General features: G+C 36.2%; 1 pseudogene; it reads left to right on the top strand.

Annotated features, from left to right (window-relative positions):
• The window catches only part of LOC107688290 (cell adhesion molecule 2-like), a 512,567-nt pseudogene that overhangs the window by 430,516 nt on the left and 65,944 nt on the right, over positions 1–16,107 (top strand).

Genomic DNA, 16,107 nt, shown 5'->3' with positions numbered 1-16,107 from the left:
AGAGAGAGAGAGAGAGAGAGAGAGAGAGAGAGAGAGAGAGAGAGCTCAAACAGCATTAGATAGGCCTGATCCCAGGAGAGATCCGTTTCAAACAAACGCCTCTGACCAGAGAGAAGGGCTCACCTCACCGCTCTATTAAGTCGACACATGAGCGTGCTGGAGTTGATCAAATCATCGCAACACACAAAGTGTCCCAAGAGCTGGATCACTTATCAGAAACAACAAGATACAGTAGATGCAAACTGCCCTCTTTGAATAACCTTTTAGTTCTCCCACAGAGAAATTAATACAGAGACCATTTATTATTTCAGTTTCAACATCAATTTGCTCAATAAAAATCACAACCAATCAGACAATTTAATATCAAGTAGTGTGTAATATGTTTATTATTTTACCTCATTGCTATGATTTTACACTCAATGTCAATTGATGTTTTAACCCATACTTCTGCAATGTGATGTATTGAGTAAAACTTAATATTTACTGTACAGTAAGATCAGGAATGTGCACTACAAAGTAAATGGATTCATGTACATTTAAAATAAACTAGTTTTAAATCTTAACTTAATTAACTGTTTCTTCTAAATAATGCAAAGTGGTCAAATTAATCCTAAAATGATCAGATAAATCCATAACTTTACTTCATAATAAGTGAATTGCTAGTTCATTGTTTAATATGTGTACTTCAATCAGGTGAACGGAGGAAATTAAGAAGTTTTTTTTTTTTTTTTATTATATGTCTGCTTAATTTTTGGTTTGACCTTTCAAATATGTACTGTATGAATTTCTATGTAGCATTGCGCATTATGCAAGAAACAGCTTTATTTTTCATTTGTTTATTAATTTTTCTTCAAGTTCGTGCTACCTCAGAGTTGAACTTTTGAACTGTTCTTCAGCTAAGCATATTTTCTCCATTTTGAAACTTTTTTTTCCCTGTATGTTTTAAAGTATTATGTTTTTAGCATTGTGGGTAGTTTCAGGTGTCTCTCAGCAGTTGTTTGTTATTCATAAGCACTCTTAGCTGGAAATATGCAAAATAAGAGGCATTTCTGAATAGCTGGAAGCACATCTCGAAAATACTCTTTGCATTAATGGTAAAACCTGTCCAAAACTTAACATATTTCCAGTGCAGAGCGAGTAGGACAGACTCTTTTGAACAACAGCATGAATTGTCCATGGAGGACTTTAAAGAGCCTGTCTAGTATTACATTACTATTTATTAATTTATTTATTTACTGTCCAGACTTCCCTAAGATGCTGCTGACATACACACTCATAATGATCATTACCAGACTCCTAATTAGCTTCTTTTTTTTTTCTTTCTTTCTTTCTGAATGGTGAAACCTCAGTGATCATCTTCTGCATTCACACAGTTTGGGCCATCCTGGGATTTCTTAAGTTGACACATTTCGTTAATCTTAATTATTTGTTATCAAGCATATGTGTAAAAATAGAACCAGATTTGCACCTACAGTTTTGGAGCAGTTTCCCATGACTGATTTCCCATGGGTCTTGACCCTTTCTCCTGATTATAAAGAGAAGAGTGATGAGGGATGGGGATGAGAAAATGAGGCAGGAGAAGATCAAGGAAGCAGAGAGAGAACTAGAGACAGGGTCTGGCAGGCCATGCTTCATGCAAAACACAGATGAATAATGTATCCTGCCTACCTGGAGTAATACAGATCCATTTCTCTGTCTCTTTCTTCCTTCGCCTGTAATGCTGTGGTCTTTACACTCTTAAAAATAAAGGTGCTTCAAAAGGTTCTTCAAGCGATGCCATAGAAGAACCATTTTTGGTTCCACAAAGAACCATTCAGTCAAAGGTTCTTTAAAGAACCATCTCTTTCTTACCTTTTTATAATCTGAAGAACCTTCTTTCGCCACAAAGAACCTTTTGTGAAACAGAAAGGTTCTTCAGGTGTTAAAGGTTCTTTATGGAACCATTTAGACAAAAAGGTTCTTCTATGGCATCGTGAAGCACCTTTATTTTTAAGAGTGTAGGAGACCTTAATCAGGTAGTAAATGACCTGCTCTACTGTCTCATATGACCCCTGAGCCAGAGAAGTGAACCATGGGGTCATGTTTTGGCTGGTTAGCATGCCGTAACTATACTATTTAAACTCAGATCAGATTATATAGTTAGCCATTCAAAATCCGTGTGCATTATGACCTGATGGAACATACAACACATATATTGCTAATATTTCATTGTCATTTACTAAACTCTCAAAATTCAGTTTGAGCCCTTTTGAATTTAAAGGGATAGTTCACCCACAAGTGAAAATTCTGTCATCATTTACTCATCCTCAAGTTGTTCCAAACCTGTTTGAATTTCTTTCTTCTGTTTAACACAAAAGATAATATTTTAAAGAATGTGGATAACCAAACAGTTGATGGCAACCTTTGACTTAAAATGAACCATGGTCACTATGATCTGCTGATTTTTTTAATAATAATAATAATAATTTTTTTATAATTATAATTATTATTATTATTATTGCATGCTTGCATATATATATATATATATATATATATATATATTTACATTTTTCTGTTTAGCTGATGCCGATAAGTGTTGAGACTTTTATTTTGACAACACTGAGAATATGAGTGTCTAAGCACTTTTTCCCTCCGAATTTATTTTATTTTTTTTGTAAATATGTAAAACAAATGTATATGTCATTGCTGAAACTGTTGAGCAGATGTTATTTACTACACTCAAAAATAAAAGGGTTTTTTATTGGCATTGATGGCTCCATGAAGAACCTTCCAATCCACAAAAGGTTCTTTATAGTGACGAAAACCGTTTTGGCAAATATTTGGTAAAAACTGTAGCAAAATTACCCATATCTCATGTTTTCAGATTTTATCATCTGTTATCTGCAAGTTTGTTGCAAATAAATCATTTTGAGTTGCATCATTAGCATAACAGTGCTAAGCTGCAGCACAATATTTTCTGCTTATAATAATTAAGACTGTGGAATATGCAACTGTTTCTGTCTCACTAAAACAAGCGAGGAAATTAAATAAATCCCAAATCGATGCCTCCTCAGTGTTTGTGTGTGTATGTAATATGACCGCCAGAGGCACGGAAAAGAAATAAGCACCACAGCTGGCCGACGTGCTCTTCTGTCAGGAAGCCTGTGGAGAGGCCCTTAGCAGCTCTCCCTCTCTGTCTCTCTTACTCGCTCCTTCTTGTCCTCCTGGTTCTCTTATGAAAGCTACACCATATCTGGACAGGCTCTCAAATCAGGCTAATTGTGACACGCTGCAATTAGCAGCGAACAGAAAAAGATGCTAAATTTAGTCGAATTGAACCAGATACCCGTCGATCTCTATTTCTCTCATCAGCCACTAATCTGTGCTCGCCGTGTCCTAATCATGTACTAAATCACATCTTTCACATTTTAATCCATGACTTCTGTGGTTGTTTGGTTGCTATTTTCATCATTTTTCTTTGAGTTAGGACTTAAAAATTACTTCACACTAAAAACTTGCCTGGTTAGGACACAGCGTTTCTCTTCCATCGTGTCTTCGTCCTTCTCCTTTGCCTATTACACCACATTCGAACATTTTTCATCTATCCTGATGTCCCATTGTCTGGCAGCAGTGGCGCTGGAGATGTTGACCTCTGATCTGTGAGAGTCATCACTTCTTCACTTTAAATAAATACAGATTATTCATCTATCATGTCCTCTCCAGGGTTGTCTTTATATATGTGTGTGTGTGTACAGTTTTTCATTAGCTCCCCTCCCTGCACAAGGTGATCTGTTATTGCCTGTCTAACCCTGGGGTGCCGTGGTGGATGTCAGTTTGTGAATTATTTCTCACTGAGCTAAGCCTTTATTCAGTCTTCTGTTCGGATCGTAGTAAGCAAGGGCTCACGAGTGACCCATATCTGTTGTTTGTAGGTGCTTAAGGGACGTCCTTTTTTGTTTCTGTTTTCAATAGTGTAGCGATGTATAAAGCGCCATTCACACAGAAGTCACTTTAAAACCAAACAGGTTACAGTTGCTCAACATGGCAACATTTAAAGGGATAGTTCACCCAAAAAGGAAAATTCTGTTATTAATTACTCACCATCATGTTGTTTCAAACTGTAAAACCCTTGGAACACAATTTAAGATATTTTTGATGAAATCTGAGAGCTTTTTGACCCTGCATAGACAGCAACGCAACTGACACGTTCAAGGCCCAGAAAGGTAGTAAGGACATTGTCATGTCATACCAGTGATTCAACCGTTCTTATTTTTTTTTTGAAGCTATGAGTACTTTTGTTAATGCATGTCGAAGACTGACACGGACAAGATGAAATTGATGAATAAAACCATTATTTTTGTTTTCTTTGCGCACAAAAGTATTCTCGTAGCTTCATAAAATTAAGGTTGAACCAGTGATGTCTCATGGACTATTTTAACAATGTCCTTACTACCTTTCTGGGCCTTGAACATGGTAGTTGCACTGCTGTTTATGCAGGGTCAGAAAGCTCTCAGATTCCATCAAAAATATCTTATGGGTCTGGAAACGACATAAGGGTGAGTAATTAATTTATGGGATTTTCATTTTTGGGTGAACTATCCCTTTAATGAGTTTGAATTTGTGTATCATTTTATTGTTTGTTTACCTTTAAAAGGCCATTGGGGCGCCATGATTTTTTTTATTTCTACGTAATTTTATTAATATTAATATTAAATAACTATATTCTTATTATTATTATTGTTGTAATATTATATAATAAGAATATTTCTGGGAATTTTGGGGGGAAAAAATCACTTTGACTTTTAAGAGAAAATGAAAAATTTTATGTAGCAAATTGACTCAGGGAGGCAGTTCAAAAACAATGCACAGTACCTTTAACAGCATTGTGCTGACTTTGCAGACTAAAACAAAAACTTTAGTTTTATTCTGATGAATTCCTTTAACACCTCCAGGTAGAACTCCTGCCAAAAAAGTTGCTTATTGTCATCTGGTTGCTTTTGAAAACAGACCTAAATCTTTATTCACAGATCTTTGAAGGCATTGAGTTTAGCAGTTGCCTGTTCTCCTCTCCTCATGTGTTTCTGACTCAATTATGATTTAGTGTTGAATGATGTCAGTAACTTTCTTCACCTTCTGTACTTTTCACCCACGTTTAGATGTAAATAGCTCTCTTCCATTTTGCCTTTCTGGAACAACTCTTCCACGAACCAAACCACATGATCTGGGCTTCAGCAAAACGCATCATAGCCAGAGGTTGCGTTACAAATAGTCATTATCTGTCACTTTGACTGACTGTGTTGTATATTTTCCATCATGCTCTATTTTTAACTGTCAGTAAAACATGCTTGGTGTTTTTTTACGTGGCATTAATATTACAAGAACTTTTGTGAAAGAGTTCTTTTACTCTTCCCAGGTGCTGCTGTGTTTTGGCTTTTTTGTCGTTTTCTTCAATCCATCTATTGATGGATTGATTCATGTAGAGCGCTCATGCTAAAGGTTGAACGCTCCATATGTTGCTGTGGTTGTGCCTGTCTCTCACACACTTTCTGTCTGTCTCTTCCAGGAGCTCAAGGCCAGTTCCCTATCGTCCAGAACATGACTGTGACAGAAGGAGGAATAGCCAACTTGACCTGCCGTGTGGAACACAATGACAACACCTCCCTCCAGTGGTCAAACCCTGCACAACAGACGCTCTTCTTTGGGGACAAGAAAGGTGAGTGATCGCCACTAAACTCATATCTTTGTCTTGTGTGTTATTAGGCGGGTGGTGGACCTCAGCTGAATGAACTTTTAATAGAGGAACTTTAAGGGATTGTGCTTTTTTACTACTGCTTAGATAGGTTGAGGTGACAGATTGCTGACAGCTAGTATATAAACTGTGTGAATTCTGTTCCAAAACCTAGTGAGCTCTGTTTAAAGCATTTCAAATCATCATAGGTGCACAAAGTCTGTTTGAAAGAGCTTTCATATCAGGAACAAACCAATAATGCCTTAAAATTATGTATTTAACTTAATTATGCTACCTCTGATGCCTTGTTTTCAGTCTAATTACATTTTAAGGCAAATAAATCCAAGATGGTGGACAAGTTCAGTGAAAAACAAAATCCAAGATGGCAGATAAGCTGAGTGGGGGAAAAAAATTAATCCAATATGGTAGACAAGCTCAGTAAAAGTATAAATTCAACATGGCGGATACGTATGAAAATGGTGACAAATGCTCTTTTGTTGGTTTGATTGCTTCTATTGTCCTCATTTGTAATTCACTTTGTATAAAAGTGTCTGCTAAATGACTAAATGTACTGTAATGTAATGGAAAATCTCAGTAAAAAACTAAATCCAAGATGGTGGATGAGCTGAGGAAAAACAATAAATCCAATATGGTGGAAAAAGCTCAGTGAAAATGTCAATCTAAAATGGTAGATACGCGCTATAAAAAAAAAATCCAATTAATTGAAGATGATGGAAAAGCTGAGTGAAAAAAGTTTAATATGGTGGTGAGCTGATTGAAAACATAAATGCAACATGGTGGATATATTAAGTGGTGAAAAATAAATAAATAAATCCATGATGGTGAAAAATAAATTAAAGATGGCAAACAAATCAAGAGAAATTACATTTATAAATTGTAATTCATTCAATACTGAAAAGTATCAATAAAAATAGTGCAAAATAATTCGAAATTTGAAAGGGCCTTGTATATTTATGATTATTACAGTATTTAAATGTTATTCTCACACTTTCTCTCACTTCTTTCTCATTTCATGACTGTTAGCCCGGCTAATAATGAATGTTCGCACAATTTACACTAATGTTTTCTAAAGGTTAGGTAAATGTCAAGATAAAACATGCTCAAAGTAATATTTATAGAACATTCTTATAAAATTGAAATTGAATATTCATTCTCATTGATGCCTGGGAGTTCTGCGGGCTCGCCGCGGCGATGGCATTAGATGACGCCACCATCAACTCTCTGTTCTGGAACGGGGCCAACTACCATCTCCCCGTGGACCTCCCAGACACCAAGGGACTAAGCTGGAGGGAAGGGATCCTCCGGTGTCTGGAGTGTGTCCGGCCTCGAGCCAGAACCAGCCCGTTGTCAAGCCCACCGGCCGTTCCTCAGTCAAGGCCGCTGACCGCGGCACTCTCAAGCCCGCCGGCCGCTCCAATGTCAAGGCTGCCGGGTGTTATAGGGCTCCGGCCGTAGAGGCCGGGCCGAGTGCCGAGGCCAAGGCCACGGAAGCCGATCCACCATGGCCTCCTGAACTGTCTGCTGCGCCATGGCCCCCTGAGCTCCCTACTCCGCCATGGCCTTCTAGTCTGCCTGCTCCGCCATGGCTTCTTAGTCTGCCTGCTCCAGATTATCCACATTATGCATCCCTCATACAAGCACAGCAAACCTGGAAGATTAATAAATATATATTCAGATTTTTTTCACAAAAATCTCAGCTACATTTTCCCTCAAATCTTACAGCCCTAATCACAGCCAATCAGAACATACTTTGTGTTTATGCAGCTATGTGGAGCAGGATTTTACCCAATAAGATTTCCCAGGGGGCGGGGCATTTGAATACCAGAATTTTTAAGCGACTCTTCTGGTTTCAGTAGAATCAACATTTGTGACATAATGATTTTTTTCAGTTTGCCCATCAGTTGTTGTTTTTTTTACAAAAAAATTAACATATCGATATACTGTAATAACACACAATGGAAGTCAACAGGACCATCATTCCATAGCATTTAGAACCAGACATGTAAAGCTCATATTTTTGTTAAAACACACACGAATTATTGTAATTATTTGAGCTGTAAAATAGTCTGTTTTCTACATGTCTGTATGCTTTCATTAGCTGTCGTAATACCACACTCATTATTAACGCTAGAATATTTTGTGTCGCAGATGATGACAGTGTATTCGTCAACTCTGTAAATTAACTCCTCACCTAGACCCAGCGCTCATCCACACCCGCCTGTTATTCTGCATCAGTCTATAGTTAATTTGTGCAGATATGGTCTCATGCTGTGCCAACACAGCGTTTCCCACAATTACATCCTCCTAAAGCTGGTTCTGTAGCAGGAACTTTGATTGGCCGAGCAGCACCTGCGAGGACGTCCATGTGTGTTTTTATGCATGCGGGAGAGGAGGGTTGTTTGGATCTGCTGTGTTGACTGCAGTGAAGTGTATAGACCAAGTTGCTCAACCGCAAGAAAGTGCCAGAGCAATGGTTTAATTATTAACACTACGAGCCTGAGATCTGACTGAAAACTTTCACATTTGGGAAACAGTGTAATAAGAAACACATCAGAAGTGGAGAAGAGGAAGCGATAACGGGGGGTTGTGAAATCCGCCTGCTAGGGATGGCGTCTGATTTGATTTAGAGCTTGGTGCAATCTAGCTGAACCAGGAGGAAATGTCTCTAGTTTGTGCCAGGAGCTGGTTGAATAGTTTATCCTTGCAAGCTGTCAGTCTATCTGATCTCAGTCCTGACAGAAAACATCAATCACTCAGTTACTCACAAATTTAATTGTCTACGCCATATAGATCAAACTACCAGTCTATTGTGTTTCAGTTTTGGCTCTACTCAGCAAAAAATGATTCTTAGTTCTAGAAACGAAATGCCTGTTCATACCAAGATGAATGTTCGGGGCGAAAGTTTGATAAACATTTTAATTTGAATAAATGACGGACAATGTATATGTTCACATGCAAAGGAATTTTTTGAAGAAGTTGGGGGGGAAATCAAACTGTGATTTATTTTATTTTATTTTTTAAAAATCCCTCAGAAATTTCGCAAAGAAATGCAAAGTAGCACATTAAATCAAACATGAAAGTATGAAGTACAAAAACTGAAAAAATATAACCCTCTTGCCTAATTTTGCTCCAAAACATATAAACATATATAAAAACATTCATTCCAACATTATATTACTCTCCACATCCATTCTAATGCAAAGCATTCTGGAAACTAAAAATGTCCCCTGACCAGTTTTAGTTAATGGCAATAAAAATTATTTATGTAGTCCCAACACAAATAAATTAAGTTACCATTTACTGTATTTAACAAATTTAAGTAGATTGTTTTCTTTTAGTTAGCTTATTTTAATTGAACAAGCCAGGGGGGTAAAAAACTGTTGTTGTTTTTTTAAAGTGTGAGGTCAGGATGAATTTGTTACAAATGAGCAGTTAGTTGATTGCTGTACTTGTCATATTACATGTACCACGTTTTGAGGTTTGTATGATGATTTAAGGGTTTCATGAGTGTTTTTTACTGAGTGTTTATGTGATTTTATGTGAGGCAGTTTTGTGGCATTTTATTTTTAGCCTAAGACAGCAACCACTTTTATCTCCATGCAGATTTTTATAGAAAACTTGATTGAAGCACATAAGATTGAGCAATATAAAATGGTGTAAACAAACTGAACAATTTGCATAGAGCTCTTTTAGTTGACACAGTATAAGATGTCTTTTAAACCTTCACATAAATTACCTTCACAAAATAGGTAATTGTTACAGTGATGGCAATTTGTAATGCACAGTTTAGTGCACGTTCAGCCCAAAGAGGGCTCCAGTTCCCACGTCCAGCCCAAGGAGGGCTCCAGTCCCCAATTCAAGCCCAGGGAGGGCCACAGTACCCGAGTCAGGCTCACAGAGGGCCTTAGGGGTTGATATTTTCCCCAAGTATTTTTTTTGGGGTGGGAGGGTGTTATAGGGCTCCGGCCGTAGAGGCCGTAGTGCCAGTTTTTGAGATTTGTTTAGATAGATAGATAGATAGATAGATAAAATCAAATTAATATATATTTAATATAAAAAGCTATTAATATATGAGCAATATCACTCGAGTATGAGAGCGATACCGGCTTTGTGATTAGGCCAGAGGCTCGAGGTATCGCTCGAGTACAAGAACGATATTGCGTTTATACAACAGTTAGACGGCTCGAGTGTAAATATATAAGAAAAACAACAACGGAGTGTCTTTAAAAATCCTTTTGTGCGGAATTACTTCCTTCCGCCGCATATTCAAATCTCAGTTTGACAGTTTAACAGCTGTGCTGAAGCCTCTGTTACTAATTCAAAACATCACTTTAGAACTAGTAACGAAGGAACGTTGAGCTGCTTCATTAAAAACTTATTGTATTACTTAATTAAAAGCCCACTCTATTATGTAGAGTAGAGTATTGTGAGAGAGAGATGGACTGAGAGAGTGTGATTACCTGCATCTGATACAGCATTCATTCTTCAGATCAATCTCATATTCACAATAAAACATTAGTTTTATTAGTTGTACTTTGTCGTACTATCTTTCACCTGTTAAGGGTAATTTCCGATGACAGCGCCGCTTACTGCATTTGTTAACTGCATCTTACAAGCTGTTGTTGAAAGTTAAAAGAACTTCCTTGTTTACAACCCTGTTTCAGTCTCTTTCAATATAAAAGACTGAAATGCTGACTCGTAAAACAGTCACTTGTCGCCATCTAATGGCGGAGCAATGTCACAAAGATCACCATCACGAACACACACACTGTTTCCCAATACTAAATACCACTATGTATATAAAATATTATTTATTGAATAATAAACAACAACAACAAAAGCCATCATAAAAGCCATGCTCTAATATGCAGCATTAAAGTTACATAAAATATAACGTGATGAGATTTTGCCTTCAGCCGAAACAATTTGCTGTGGAACAAAAAATAGATTAATGAAACCAAAGACTGCCCGTCAGATTTACCCAAAACTAATTATAGAGCAAATCAGAGCCAGTGGCAAATTCCAGAAGATCTGGCCGAGGTGAGGCTGTTCTCGGCGGGTTCATGAGCGCTGAACGTTATCTCTATTAACAAACGTATATTTGTAGTCTAAACAAGTACATCCTCGCCTAAAAAACTCTTAAAACTACATTCCGTGACACAAAAACAGTACTATTTTTACATTTTAGTAGATTTGGGTGTCCGCCATGACACTCACTATGAGAAATACCAGAAGCGACGTGATACAAACAGTGAAAGGGCGTTCCTGTAGCGATACCAGTACAAATTTATTGAGATGCACCTGTATATATATATATATATATATATATATATAGCCCCAAAAGTCTGTCAGCCTGTAGCCCTTCTTTAAAGTTGGTCTGTTGGTGTCCCAACAGTTTTGTCCCTCTCTCATATCACCTGGTGATGGTGTGTGAAGTGCGTGTGTGTGGGAAAAGTGCTCCATTGTGCTGCTCTTTACAGGTTTTGGATAGTTTTGCAGCCTCAAGGAAAGTGAAAATGAGGGAAGGGAGATAGGGAGATTTCAGACATTTTGTGCTTGGCCAAAGGAGGTTTGTGGGAAATATTTACAGCTGCTATTTTTTTCATCATCTGCCAGTGAAGGCCCACAGAGTCCATGCACAGGTGCAGATGTGCGTCCTCAACAAATGGTGCTCAGGCTAATCACTGTTGTCCCTCAATTATGCGTTTGTTCTGCACATGTGAGGTTGTGTGCTGTCCCACACCGCTCTCGGACTCGAAAGTGATGGTAGAGGACAAGGTGTCCTTGAGAAAGGGATGTAATTACTAGAGTAAAGAGTGTGTGGCTGTAGACCACAGGTCTTCGATAACGTGGCGCTGATTTTTGCCACATTCTCAAACAGACACAACAGAGAGAAAATGAGCAGGATAATTCCTCTCGGCATCTACAGGTGCTCCATTATTCTCCCACTGCCAGTTCACATTATTATTCTTTCCATCTCTTCTTTGTGTTTCTGCTGCGTTTTTTAATTGCTTTGCATGTGTGCGTGGCTCTTAGTGGCAAATCTTGTTTGTAACTGAATGCTTATGTGAAATGAGAGTTGTTTGGTACAGGACAGCTGGCCTTGTTGGAAAAACCAGGACATACCTGCTTAAGGTGGTTTATCAGGCCTAGCTGTATTTGGTTAACCAGCTTAGCCAAGCACCCATTAGCTTAGCCAAAAACATCTATCGGCTACAGTTAGGTAGACAGAGAACTTCTACCAGGTTATCACTGTATATACACTACCGAAAGTTAAGGGATCATAAGTTGATTTTTTTTAAATAAAATGCTCACCAAGGCTGCATTTATTTGATTAAAAATACAGTAAGAATAGGAAAATTATTACATATTTGGTAACACTTTATAATAACGTTCAGTTGTGAGTCGTTTATAAGTGATTAGTTAATGATTAAGTAATCTTTTACAAAACATGACTATACGTTCATAAATGATTAATAAGTGATATGTTAATATTTTTATCTATGTTTTGTAGATTAAGTTATAAATCTGTCGTAAGTTATCTTAAAAAATAGCATCATAAAATAATCAAACAGATCCTTAGTAAATGGTTAATAGTTACTTGTTAAGTTACTAGTTAATATGTTATTAATCACTTATAAATCATTGAAATGTCAACATTGTACTATTATCTCAATAAACATTTGTTAATCATGAACAAATGATGATTAAACCATTAGTAAATGATTCATGTATGTTTCATTAAAGTTGTAAGCTGTTCTGTTAAAAAGCGCAAAAATGCAATTATGCTAAAACTATTTTTTTTTTAAATAAAAAATTATTTGCTGTCAAGTGAATTAACGTGTAAATGACTTAAAGTCAGGGGATTCCAGTGGGTTGTGTTAAACCCTTTCTCTCATCAGCACAGACTTGTGTTCTCTGTGGAGTGTGTGGGATCTAGTGATAATCTAGTGATAGATCTAGTGATCTAGTGATAGTGATAAATGATTAGTTCATCATTAACTAATTACTTGTAAATTAATTTACAAAACATACACAAACTGTTAGCATATCACTTATTAATTGCTTATGAATGTTTTGTAAATGATTAGTGCATCAGTAACTAATCACTTATAAATGACTTACAAATAAACGTTATTATAAAGTGTTACCGAAATATTATTTCAATTTAAAATAATCATTTTCTATTTTAATATATTTTAAAATGTAATTTGTACCTGTGATGCAAAGCTGAAATTTCAGCATCATTACTCCAGTCTTCAGTGTCTAATACATTCTAATATGCTGATTTTGTGCTCAAGAAACATTTTTTAATTATTATATTCTTATTGATATTGAAAGCAGTTGTGCTACTCAATATTTTTTGTGGAAACCATGATACATGTGTTCAGATTTCTTTGATAATAGAAAGTTAAAAATAACCGCATCTATGTTAGTTTTTTGTTGATATTATGGATTTTTGTAACTGTTTTGTGCAACCTGGTCTCATTGTAGATATCTGTCCTGTCACTTTTAATCAGTTTAATACATACTTGGCATAAATAAAGTATTAATTTCTTTAAAAAATAACTAAGTAACTAACTAACTAACTAAATAAATAAATATAATAATGACACATTTTGAATTTTGAGGGTCTGTGGCATTTTTGGCAGATTTTTTTGCAGTTTTTTTTTTTTTAGCTTTTATTCAACAAGTATGGTTACACAATGAATTTCTCAGAGTAAAAACTTCAAACAGAGTAATTTGTTGTTAGCATTAGTCTAACTAGCGTAGCATTATTGGCTTCAGGCTGTTGCTGTTCTGTTTCTGTGGCATGTAACATTACACAGCCCGATCTCAATACATCTTTTATCCGTTGCTTTTTCTCTGGCTGTCTGTCTTTTTCTCCCGTCTTCTCGTTTCTTTTCTCCCTCTCCCTCTCTATCCCATTCTCTTTTATCCATCTTTCGGTCCTATGAATAAAATTAGCTTCTCTCGCTACAGAATATCTTCAGTGTTCATTCCATTGCGAGAGACCCAAAGAGAGCGGGAGCAGGAAAGTGTGATGGAGAACAAGCGTGCCATCTTTCTATTCATCTATCTATCTGGCCCTTCCTGGCCTTGTCGGGCGTTAACTCTGTGTGTAATGGTGCGTCATCAGCCAAATCCCTCTCCATTTAAAAAGACAATTTTATGGCTCCACAGCATCTGTTTATTACAAATATGGGTTTATTATGAGCCAAGACCTCATTTATTTCCAGCCTGACTCGTGTCGATGCATCGCCCCTATTCTTACTCTTTCTCTCGCTCACTTTTCCCCTCTCTTATTCACCCTGAAATTGATTGACTGTTTAATTCGACATTTAGCAGCTCACGGAGAGTTCGGCTATCTCTATAGTTCTCTCGAGGGCTCCAGCAGTTTTCCGCTGCTCAATATTTCTGCGCGTCAATACCCACAATTCCTCCCGCTCTCCTCACCTTTGAGCTCGCACAGTCTGACCACTCTTGAATTACACCTTAACGGGATTTGTGTGCTCACCGGACCAACAAATTAGCTCATTTGGAATAAGTGTTATGGCATATTACACAGAAATAATGCACAGAATACCCATTAACCATGTGCGAGTATGTGTCCGTGTACTCATTTGAATGTCGACCTCATCCTGCCTCATGTTTTTCTTCGATATGAAAGTGCACAATTGTGTATAGAAGTCATATTTTACACTGATGACTCACCTCTCCTGACTTATCAGGCTGTTTGAGTGGGTGAATGTGATTGGCACACCAGTGGAGGAGTAACTTCTCTTCTTGTTGGGGCGTTTGAGGTGTTTGTTGCAGTTATTCTTCACAGTTGGACACACAAGATCGATGGGAGAAAAGTGACAACATGTTGTGGTTGTGTAACAACACGTTGTGACGTTGTGTAACAACGTCTTGTTACACAGGCCTGAGTCACAGGGATCTTATTAGAGAAGTGACCCGTCAGCTCACAGTATCACTGAGGCAAACAGAGAGAGGAATATTTGGAATTCATTACTTTCTTACAGTGTGTGCCAAACTGTCACAACCTGTTCCTCAGGAGCACGGGCCTAAACTAGCATGCACCTCACTTAAGAAATATACTCTCCACACACTCAGACAACATTCACACTTCCTGTCTGCTTATTAAGTCATCATCATCCTCTGCTGCTCATTGGTGTTGTCAGTTATGAAGTAAAAAAGGGAAGAGGGGAGTGTTTGGAAGAGTTTGCAGCCTGCTTGTTTTTAACCAACCCAGCAACGGTTACCGTATGAATAGTAATTCCTGTCATATTAACCTGACTGTCATTTTTTAATACAGTAGTTAGTGTGTGAAGTAGACCACTGCTTTTCAAAACTTACCAATCAACTATCAATTTGAATTAATCATGGCCGTAGTTTAAAAATTCTGTACTATTTTATTTTACCACACCATTTTAACCCTATATAGTGGGTTAGGGTTTAACCCTAAATAGTTCTTATTATGAAATTAATATAGTTTAAAAGACTATACTTAACTGTGAATTGTAAAGTAATGTAAAAGTAAAATTAGTGTAAAGTAAAAGTAATGTCTTTGGACAATTAATTCTATGTTATTTATAATTAAATGAAAATGAATTATAGTTTAAATTATAAAAATGCACATAGTTTAAACTTAAGTTTGCTTTTTGACCAACTTAAGTAGAACTTCATTTCATAATTACTTCTATTGTCCCTGAAATATGCAGTATGTACTGACAAGCATTCGAGGTTAGCATAGTTAACTAAAATTAAAACCATTAAAAATGTACATGTTCATTATTTGAAACATTTCGTTATTTGAATAAATTAATTCAACTGAAATAAGGTAAAGAAAAAAGATATTTACATTTTTCAACATTTTTCATTTTTAATTTAACTTTGTCATGACTAAATAGTTTTTATACATTTTTAATTCAGTTTTAGTTATTACAGTACATGCATGTAATAAAGAGATAAAACAGAGATAAAAATGTATAAAACTATATAAATATGAAAAAAATAAATATGACAAAAATACACAACAAAATTAACTAAAATTAAAAATATATATATAAACAATACGTTTCTCAATTATACTAAAATAACAAATGCAAGCATTTATGGTAAACTAATATACAATTTAATGTTGTAATTTCGTTCATTTAAAATATATTATACATTATAACTGTACTGTACTATATATTACAACTTTAATATCAAATACAACTTCTAATTTGACATTATTACAAAGCAATATTAAGAAACATAATAGTAAGAAACATAGTCATAAAATTGTCCTCTATTGAAGTTTACTTAAATGGCCTTTATTTTATTTATATTATATTTATGTTTATATATATATATATATATATATATATACT

The sequence above is a fragment of the Sinocyclocheilus anshuiensis genome, unplaced genomic scaffold (assembly GCF_001515605.1).
Source record: "Sinocyclocheilus anshuiensis isolate Anshui unplaced genomic scaffold, SAMN03320099.WGS_v1.1 scaffold593, whole genome shotgun sequence".
NCBI lineage: Eukaryota > Metazoa > Chordata > Actinopteri > Cypriniformes > Cyprinidae > Sinocyclocheilus > Sinocyclocheilus anshuiensis.
This window is presented reverse-complemented; position numbering and strand designations above follow the sequence as displayed.